At 32.4% G+C, this 10,865-nt stretch overlaps 1 pseudogene; it reads left to right on the plus strand.

Moving 5' to 3' along the window:
• The first annotated feature begins 2,650 nt into the window (after positions 1-2,650).
• LOC143604333 (root phototropism protein 2-like) lies at positions 2,651-7,141 on the plus strand (annotated as a pseudogene).
• Positions 7,142-10,865: the final 3,724 nt, after the last annotated feature.

Consider the following 10,865-nt stretch of genomic DNA (forward strand, 5'->3'; position numbering starts at 1 on the left):
AAAAAACTATTTTTAACTTAAAAAAAAAAGTTTTTTTTGAAGTTTCTTTTTTTTCCATTATTCTTATATGTTGTTATTGGTTAAAAAAAAAAGAAAAACTTGTCGGTATAGTACGCATGTGTAATAGTGTGCATTGCATATATGCAAAAGTGTTTGTATTGCATAGAATACAACACTATTGCACATATTTGATACACACTATTGTATATATGCAATATAAGACTAATACACATATCGAATACACATGAGTACGTATGTGTAATACAACATTAACGCACATGTGCACCACGTCGACTTTTATTTTATTATTATTTTTTTTCATATAATACAACATTACTACACATATACAATACATAAATATTGAATATATGCAATAAAACACTATTAAACTAAAAAATACATAATAATACACATATGTAATACAACGGTATCGCACAGTAATACGTATGTGCATTACAGTGGGTTTTTTTTATATTTTTCGAGTGAAATATAAGAAAATATAAGAATAATTGCTAAAACAGAATTTTGAAAATATTTTTTTTTTATTTTTAATTAACTTTAGGAGTTTTAAGAGTTTTTTAGTTTTTTCTCTAAATGTGAGTTTTCTCTTGATCCTCTCCCTATATATATATAGGGCCCAGAACTCTTGTTTTTTTTAATCCAAAATCCATTTTTTTGAACGGCAAACGAATCTTTCAAATGAGCTACTGGCTAAATTCACCGAATCGGGATACACTTGTCTTTCGATCTGGGAAAAACCTTCACATAAGGCCAACGCCCGTGAATACTTGCCCGAAGACATGAAAGTACGGTGAGATAAAACCCGTTCAGTTTAAGGATCCAACTATTGAAAGCTACATAATCGCCTAGCCTCCCACTATCACCCTGGTGCATCTGAAACTAAATGTTGTGGGCAAGAATCGAACCTAAGTCACATGGAACACCAAGTCTCTTGCTTACCATCCCCCCACTAGTTCATTGGCCCATAATCCATTTAATCAAGCTTAAGTTGTTTGGCCTAAACCAAAATTAAAAACTAAAAGAATATAAATCAAGTAAAAAAAATAAAAGAATTAGCAGCTGGTTGAAATTTCTCTTTGCCTCATTTTTTTCTTTGCTGTCAATAGTGCTAGGAGAGCCATACAAATTACCAGTCAGTCATTAGCTATTACGGTATTTGATTTTAATATTAGCCATATTTATTGTTATAACGTTAAACTCCGTTTAAAAAAATAGCTTATAAATTTCGTTACTTGCTAGGGCTTACGAACCTTTTCATTTCGGCACGGCCGAAGTATTTAAATCCTCGGAGATGGTCCTATTCTCATATGAGTGTGTACATATTAACCATGAGTAAAGGGTTAAATGCACTAGAATGCAGGTTGTCTAACTTTTAGTCACATACGGACATACTTGTAAGATCTGTTATATTGTGCGTCGTTACAAAACAATTATATCATATAACATGTATTACTTCTGAAAAAACACATCACACCAGTGTCATTTCAGTCAGTTTTAATAAAAATTTAATTGATTTGGATTTCCTTATGTTAGTGTTGAATGGATCATATCCTTGTGTGCAAGTGTGTATGTAGTTACTACGTATATTAACCATGATTAAAGATATATAAGAGAAAAAGGTATAGCATGGATAAGCGAAAAGTTAGAGACACTAAATCACTAATGTGATTTTGGGACGATTAAATTGCATTTTTCAAAACTCTATAAAGGAGTATGGTTGGATGCAAGCAGTACACGTCAGTGCACGGGATTCATTCCAGATCTTCCAACTATTTAATCATTTCTTTTTCGGTATCGCTGGCTTGGTCGATGAGCTCATCAAAAACCCTCAAAAATGGATATTGGTACCGGAGACAAAAAGTTGGGAAAATATCAGTACTGTACCGTACCGATCTTAAAACCTTAAATAGTTCTGAGCAAATATTTGAATATTAAGATTTCTATATAATTATACCAAAATAAACAAAATAATATATTTTTTTTCTTTCTTCTGATATCTAGTTCAAGTATAAGGTGTGAGAATCAATTTAAACATTTACATTTGTTCTGTTTTTCTAAATATGGGTGCTTGCATCAGTCATTACGAAACCAATTTGAAGTGATGAAAACAAGAGAAGCGCACAAACACTTGTGAGTATAGTAGTAATGTATTAAGACAACAAAGATGGATCATCTTTGTTGAACAAGTATATTCCATTAAAAAACAGAGCGACACTACACTAGTAAGAGACTAGACGTTGCAAAACCACCAACAATAAACGTGAAAATTATAACCGAAACTTACACCAATTATTCCACAAAGCTACAAGCTAGATTAAGTAACTATGTTAAGCCACAAGCGTTTGGTATCTTCTAGGATTTGGTTGATAGACGGTCTTTTATTATTGAAAATAGCCTCGTTTTTTGCTCGTCAAATACAACAAAAACCCATAGAGAAAAAATCTATTGTTTATGTAGTTCTAAAAATTCTTTATTTCAAATGAAATTAGAATTTAAAGGCTCTCTTACCAATATTATCAACTTTTTAGAGATGACAATATCTACTTCTCTCTCTCTATATATATATATAAGTATATAACCATAAGTCTGATGCCATCATCACATTCATCTCCTATAACAAATTCTTGTAATGGCTGCCAAGGTCAATAGCACCCACAAGCTTTCTTTTGCAATGCATACAACTGAACATTGGTAATGATCATCTTCTTGTTACCCAAATTCAGATTTGATTATTATTATTATTATTATTATTATTATTATTATTAGTTGTTGTTGTTGTTGTTGTATTTTAACCTCAAATTATCACAAACTTTTGATTTCATTTCCCCTTAAAATTTTTTCAGTGAAGATATCCCATCTGACATATTGGTTCAAGTTGGTGAATCAAAGTTCCCTCTTCACAAGGTATCGTCACACAATTATAATTTGAAATAAGGGTCGGCTAAATGTACGTACCCCTCTATACTAAACGCATCTATGGCAAGTAAGAGAGAGAGATGAAATGACTAATTTAACGGGAGGAGGGTACGTTGAACATACATGATGCAACAAATGTACCACCCTAGAAATAGAGTTATGTTAAACGTGCCCTCTACGCACACACACTTGGTGGGCCCTGCCCCTCTTCCATTAAGGAAATAATCGCTCACATAGAAAAAAAATATCATTCAAGGCCGTGACGAATTTAGAAAAAAATCTCAAGGGTATCCAAAAATTTTTTTGAACTGAGGGGCAGTAACGGACCCATAATTTTTTCGTAGGGATTAGATATTTACGCTGTATGCATGTCTAATAAACTATTCGGGTTGGGTCGGGTCGAATCATTTTTTCATTTGTATCATTGAGGGCCCATAAACCATATTTTATTATTTTTCCGAATGGCTATTAGAATGCGGGTAGGTTGAATCATATTATTATCTCATATAATTATCTATTCATCTAGTTTTTTATTTCATAAGAAAATGTTTATATATTATAAACATTATTTCTATGCATAGTAAGTGTTAGGAAAACGTCGTTAAATATTCATAAATTATCAACTAAATAAAATGATAAATAGTTAAGTAAAAATAAATAAATTAAACCCATAAAGAAGCCAAAATTTGGTTTATCAATCTGTATCTAATTTGACTAGTCAATTATCTCTAGTCCAAGTGATTAGGACGGGTCACTTAAATATTTCGATTTCTCACTTATAGGTGAGTTTCCTTCTAAAGATGGAATGAAAACGATCTAGGGGGTCAATGGCTTGTGAATAATCCATATTAGTTATTGAAAAAAATTATTTTAACTAATATCAAAAAAGAAAATGTTTAAATAAAAAAAAGGACAGAAAGTTGACTATTGATAATATGGGCCTATATCAGACTTTACTTTTACACCTACACTCACCCGACCTACCTTTTATGCATTTTCTATATTTAATTCACACTTTTTAAACAAGTATCTTTGTCAACCTGCAGTCTCCACTTTAAGCTCCCCGCATCTTCTACGAATACACCGGATATATTCAGAGCCCAAGTTCACTTTAGGTCTGCTTTGTCTCTAAGGGTATCCTAATACTTACTTAGGGGTAACCTATACATAAAACGGAGAAAAAAGGAAAAAAATTTACACTAATTTTACACTTCACCGACAAAGTTGAGGGGTAACCCGGGCTACCCCTAAGCCTTATATAGATCCGCCCCCTGGTTCAAGTGTACATATAGTTTCAACCTTATAAATAATACAAATCTTAAAATCTCACTGGGCCCAATTCACCCGATTGAACCGATTTATTTGATTCGGTAATGCAGTTAAACCAGCTATTATTCAGTTTATTCGACTGATAAGCAAGATTTTGTGGAACCGAAAACCGAGTTCACAGTTGGGTTCATTTTTTTCCGGTTACGAATTCACTCATTCAGTCACTAAAATTCACATTATTATTTTTCGGTTATGGCAGATAATGTTAATAGCAAAGAGTAACTACATAAGAAGATTAATAGTGGAATCAAAAGAACAAGAACTGGAAATTGACCTGTCTAATATCCCTGGAGGTGCAGAGATGTTTGAGAAAGTAGCAAGGTTTTGCTATGGTGTTAAGGTTGAGATGACAGTGAATAATGCTGCAGCTCTGCACTGTGCTGCAGTGTTCCTTGAAATGACTGCTCAGTGCTGTGAACACAACCTTGCTGACCTCACACATGGCTTCCTCACCCAAGTGGCCCTATCTAGTCTCACCGGAGCCATTACTGTTATAAAATCATGTCAACATCTTCTTCCTTTAGCCCAAGAGATCAATATTGTGAACCAGTGTGCTCAAGTGATTAGCAATAAGGTAAATCTTCCATTTCTTGTACAGGAAGTTGCTTGCTATACATGCATTATCCTAGGAGTATTCATGGGAAACTTCCGCTTTTGAGTTTTTGAAAACCGTTTGGTTTCGGTTTTCGCAATACGTTTGGCTCGGTTGTCATTTGGACTCCAAATTTTTTAACCCAAAAAAATTGGCAGCTTAATATTTTTTGCTACCGAATATTTAATTCATTATTACCCATTTGGGCAAACTATGATCCTTTATTTTAATAACAAAATTCGTTTTTCGTTTTTTATGGTTCTGTTATTTATTTGGTACATGCAAAACCGAACTGAAAATTCGGTTTGAAATTGTTCGTTTTGAGCTGATTTCGGTTATGTCGATTATGAGTTGGTTATTTCGGTGGCATATACTAGTATAGTTGTATGTCTCTCACATTATTTAGGCCGTCTAACTTTTGCAAACCACATACCTGTCTCACCTGTTACATCGTACGGCCTTACAAAACAACTTTATATCTATCATACATGTATGACTTCTGACACACCACACCAGTGTCACTTTAGTCAGTTTCAGTAAAGAACTAAAGATATTACAACTTGTGTGATTTACTGTTTCTCCTACAGGCTTGTGATGAAGCAGATTCCCCTAGTCGTTCACCCGCAAACTGGTGGGCAGAAGAACTAACAAACCTCAACATAACCTTCTTCCACAAAATAATCAATTCAATACCGCATGAAGCCACTCGCAATAGCTTGTGCAATCACAACCTTCGCCAAGCGATCGCTGCCAGACTTGGTCTTCAACCATTCTATCGCCGATGCCAAATCTCCAATCACCGATGAATCCAGACACAAACAACGAGCCATTTTGGATTCAATTGTCGATCTATTACCCCTTGAAACTCAACAACCAATTTTTTCAATCAAGTTTCTATGCTACCTCCTCCGATTCGCCAATTTCCTACAAAGCAATGGCAAGAAGCTCGAGAAACTGATATCAGCTGTCCTGGAGCATGTAACTGTCGACGATTTGCTCATACTGTCGAGTAGATTTGACGGAAAGAGATTGCGTGATTTGGAGAGTGTAAGAAGGATTGTGAAAGGATTCGTGGAGAAGGAGAAGAGTAATCAGGCTCCATCGCGGGCAATGGTTAGTGTTGCGAAGACGGTTGATGTATATCTGCATGAGATCGCTAGAGATGGTGCATTGAGCATTTCACAGTTCAATGGAGTTGCTAGTTTGGTGCCGAAACATGTTCGAGATGTCGATGATGATCTCTACCGCGCCATTGACATCTACCTCCAGGTAAGTTTCCCTCCAAAGCGTCCTGTTTGAAAGATCAGCAATTTATGGATCGAATCCTATGCCATGGTTTGAATTAAACGAGTTTAAATTATAAACGAGTTAACACGACAATGGCTGATGCGTCTAAACGTACAGGTTCAACATGTCTGACACGTTTATGACCCAAACAGCACCTTTAGTTGTGGTGTTAAACAAGATAAGCAATTTATGGTTTGAATTATATAAACGAGTTTAAATTATAAACAAGTTAACACGTTAATGATAAATGTGTCTAAACGGGTTCATCTGTCCGACACGTTTATGACACAACAGCACGCTTAAACGAGCTAACACGTTAATGGCAGGCGTGTCTAAACAGGTTCAACCTATCTGACCTGTTTATGACACAATAACACTTAAAAGTAGTGTGTTTAATAGGATGCCATAAGCTGCATATATTTAATTGTGTTAAACTACAGGTCATATTACACCAATATTATTCACTTGGTGATCCATCTTTTAAAAATTGTTAACTTATGATTCAACGCGTCCAATTTCCTTCAGGCTCACCCTAACCTAGATGAAATCGAGCGAGAGAAAGTTTGCAACACGATGGACCCCCTAAAGCTATCGGTTGAAGCGAGGGTACATGCTTCTAAAAACAAAAGGCTTCCGTTACAAATAGTTTTGCACACACTTTACTTTGACCAATTACAAGAAAGAAGTGGGCAAAGCACACCGATGAGTGCTCAAAGTATGAGGCTTCAAGTGAATACAGATGTGAAACTGGCCAAAGAAAATGAAAGACTGAGACATGAATTATTGTGGATGAAAATGTATGTATCCGATATGGAAAAGAGTTGTAAAGTGGCTTCCAAAATGAAGAAACCTACTTTCTTCTCATCCGTGTCCAAAACCTTAGGGAAGTTAAACCCTTTTAAACAAGGATCAAAAGACACTACTAATATTCATGATCATATGGATCGTATGAAGCCGAGGAGGAGGAGGAGGAGGAGGAGATTCTCTATGTCGTAATGAGTACGAAATAAATATATTCAAGTCGGGATTCTTGGGTATCTATGAAGAGAAGATTAATGAAGTGGTAAGCCATGTTATGGGTCACCAACTATATATAGCAAGATTTTTAAGTCTCTCATTATTACACATATATGTAAAATATCTAAATTATTACTTTATTTAAAAGAAAATGAAATAAAATTGATTATTTTAATATCTAGTATTTTGTTTTATTTTGTTTTATGTTTAACATTAACATTTTAATTTAAATCGGTCATGAAAGTTTAAAAAAGTATATTAAGTTTAAGATCTTATAGTCTGAGAGCAATTCAAATATATATAGTTCCCAGGCTTTTCTTCAAATTGAAATTTCAAAGAAATGCTTATATTTAAAAGTTAAACTCTTTTTGATATTTTGATAATGTTAATTAGGCTATGTATTCATGTATCACCTAAGTTGAATAAAAAAATATCAAATTAAACAGTTAGGAAAAAAAAGAGAAAGAAGGGGAAATGAAGCTAAAAACAAACTTATTTATTACGTGAAAAAAAAAACGAGAAAAAAAAATAGTAAGAAAGATTAGAAATATGTGAAAAAAAAACGAGAAAAAAAATAGTAACAAAAAAATTAGGAATTAAGAAAGAGAAACCAAAAAATTAAATGAGAACCAGAAACTATACCAAGTGACCATTTTATTTATTAATTATTATCCTAACCTACTAATAAATAAAAATATAATGATAATGTGTCATAATAATCATGTTAAATTCTAATTTATAATTTATATTCTTAATCCGTATTATCCATAAGTCATAGGTTAAACTCATTTTCACTATCGAGTTATAAAATAGTTAATTTTCATTCTAATATTTCATCCAATTCATACTAGCTATTAATGAGTCACTGGCCAAAATCATTTTAGCAATTGGGTTATATTTCGTTAGAAAGCTTAAAGTAAATAGTTACGAAATTAAAAGCAAAATATTAATTGAAGATCAAACAAGTATAATTATAAAAAACGAGTATAAAATAGTAAAGATCAATCTTTTTATAAGGTTGTTTTCTTCCTTCGATGTCCAGTTTTTTCTCATAAATATTATATGTTGCATTATTTAGGGTAACTAGCAGACATGGTCTAAATTTGTTTATATTGGATGACAATTTGTATAATTGTGATAAAACAACAAATGTTGTATATAAAGAAAATTTATAAAATTTTATAAATTTGAGATTCCAGACTTCTTATTGCTTGTACAATGTATTTTATTAATTTTTTATCTTTAATTTTGCTCATTTATTTCAAATAGCAAACTTTATTTTATATCATTTAACGAATCCTGTGTAATACACAGGTTCAAAAGCTAGTTTATTATATATAACAACCACTAGCTTAGTATAATGATAAACGTTTATAACTTTTAATCAAATGATTGTGTGTTCTACTCTCACTTGAAACATTGAGGTAAAAACATGAGGAAAAAAATTAGTGGTTAAAACAAACTACTATATATATATGATCTCAAGGTCACTCGTTACGTAGACAAAATTGTTTTTTCAGTATAAAAGTTTTATAATATCACACTAGGATAATAACCCGTATTACATATGGATGGAGAACATGTCAACGAACAATATAAAATGTAAAAAACATATTCAATCAACACAAATATTTGACATAAGTTTTTTATTACAAAAGATGTTAAACTATGTCTATAATATAAAAAGAAAATACTTTATAAATAAACATTTAGTAAATAAGAAATAATATAATATAAATGAACCATTATATTTGAAAACTCTAACCTTAAATGTGGATGGAGATGTTTTAAGAATATCAATTTCATCCAACATTGTAAAACTTTAAACCTTTATTGTAATCTGTTTTAAATCAAACGATAAAAGAGTTTACTGAAATAATTCGTTTAAATAAAACCCTATAAATAAGCCAATAAATGCAGCATATAATTTCTAATAAAAATTCAGGGCTTGATTTTTGAAACTACCAAAAATTAGACATCTAACTATAATAATAACCCAATTTGACCTGTTGACTAATTTAAGAAGATTTGTTAAGGTCAAAGACTATAATTGGTAAGCCCGTTACCAAATTAATTCCATAATTTAATCATTAATTAATAATATAATTAGAATATAAATAAAATATTTAGACATAATATATTTACACAAACAATATCTTACATAAATATGATATATCCGAAAGCAAGACAGCAAAAAATTCCAATCATAAATATGATTCAGTCAAGTCAAATTATACACTTACACCTCTTAATAAATTTACACGCATAATGTTTTTTTTCAACTTACCGGCATACCAAAGAATATATTTAGACATATAATATATTTATACATACAATATGTTACGTAAATAATCCCTATTGTAGAGATGGGCAAAAAAACCGGTTGGTGAACCGGTTCAACGGTTTAAACCGAAAACCGGTTTTTACAAAAACCGGTTATTTAAAAACCGGTTTGACCGGTTTAGTAACCGCCAGTTCGTATAGCGGTTACAAGTTCTAGAGAAAAAACCGGTTACTGAACCGGTTATGGAAAAAACCGGTTATTATGAAAAAAACCGGTTATTAACCGGTTATTTTTTAAAAAAAAACCGGTTAATTAAAAAAAACCGGTTATTAACCGGTTCTAACCGGTTTCTAAACCGGTCCTAACCGGTTAGACCGGTCCGAGTTTTGCACCAAAAAAACCGGTTAATAAACCGGTCCGGTTATTTAAAAACCGGTTTTTTTCCAGGCCAAGAAAAACCGGTCCGGTTATTAACCGAACCGGTTTTTTTAAAAAAACCGATTTGTGCACCTCTACCCTATTGTAAATAATATATTTATTCTTACGTTGGTGAAGTTTGGGTCTAAAAAATTGAAATTATTGCAGACACTTAAAAAGCTAATAAGTTCAACTTCAAAGCCATATAATCTATTATTAAAAGTTTAAATCATGACACAGATTGTAAACAACATCAATATTTCTTCCAAATAAATTAAAAAGGAATAAAAAATAATATCAGTTGATAATGATGGGTTGTTGGGTAAGAGAACAGATGAAGTAGATAGTGCAGCAGCAGCAGACATGGCTTCAAATAGTAACAAAACCGTGGCTCTTGTTTTAGGTTTCTTTTGTGATCTGTTTCGTCCTCCAACCCTGCTCAAAATGGCTTGTTTTTTTTAGAACATATTAAATAAAGTTTCTTAGATGAAAACTCCACTTTCAACATCAATTCTACGGGTATTACAAGCATAAAAACCATCGATCACCAATTCTAACCTCTCAATACACTTTCAACATCAAAACTCCACAAAAAAAAACCTAACAAACATCAATATTGAAGCATCACACAACTTTAATGACCTAATATGTAAGGCCCCGATCCCGGAAACCCTACCTTGGCGTTGGATTTACTCATAAACACAGTTCTAAAATCAGAGTTAATTAAAACTTTCGCGGAATAATTAAAAACTTCATGCATTACATTACAAAACATCGAATCTTGACTTGACATACAAATTATCCATTCATAGACATAACATAAACAGTCATGACGTTTCTTCATAGATACCCGTCTCTTTAGCTCATGCCATGTATCCCTCCTCAACCTATTTGCCTACGTGCATACTAAAAGTTAGCTACGCTGAGTGAGTTCTAGTTAAGCAGGTACATACATTTCATTCTCATTCTTTACATTCTTACTTCCATACATTCCTACTTTTA

This window comes from Bidens hawaiensis, unplaced genomic scaffold, assembly GCF_021521415.1.
Source record: "Bidens hawaiensis isolate Kalapana, Puna unplaced genomic scaffold, B.hawaiensis_p1.1 tig00064776_1, whole genome shotgun sequence".
Classification (NCBI taxonomy): Eukaryota; Viridiplantae; Streptophyta; class Magnoliopsida; order Asterales; family Asteraceae; genus Bidens; species Bidens hawaiensis.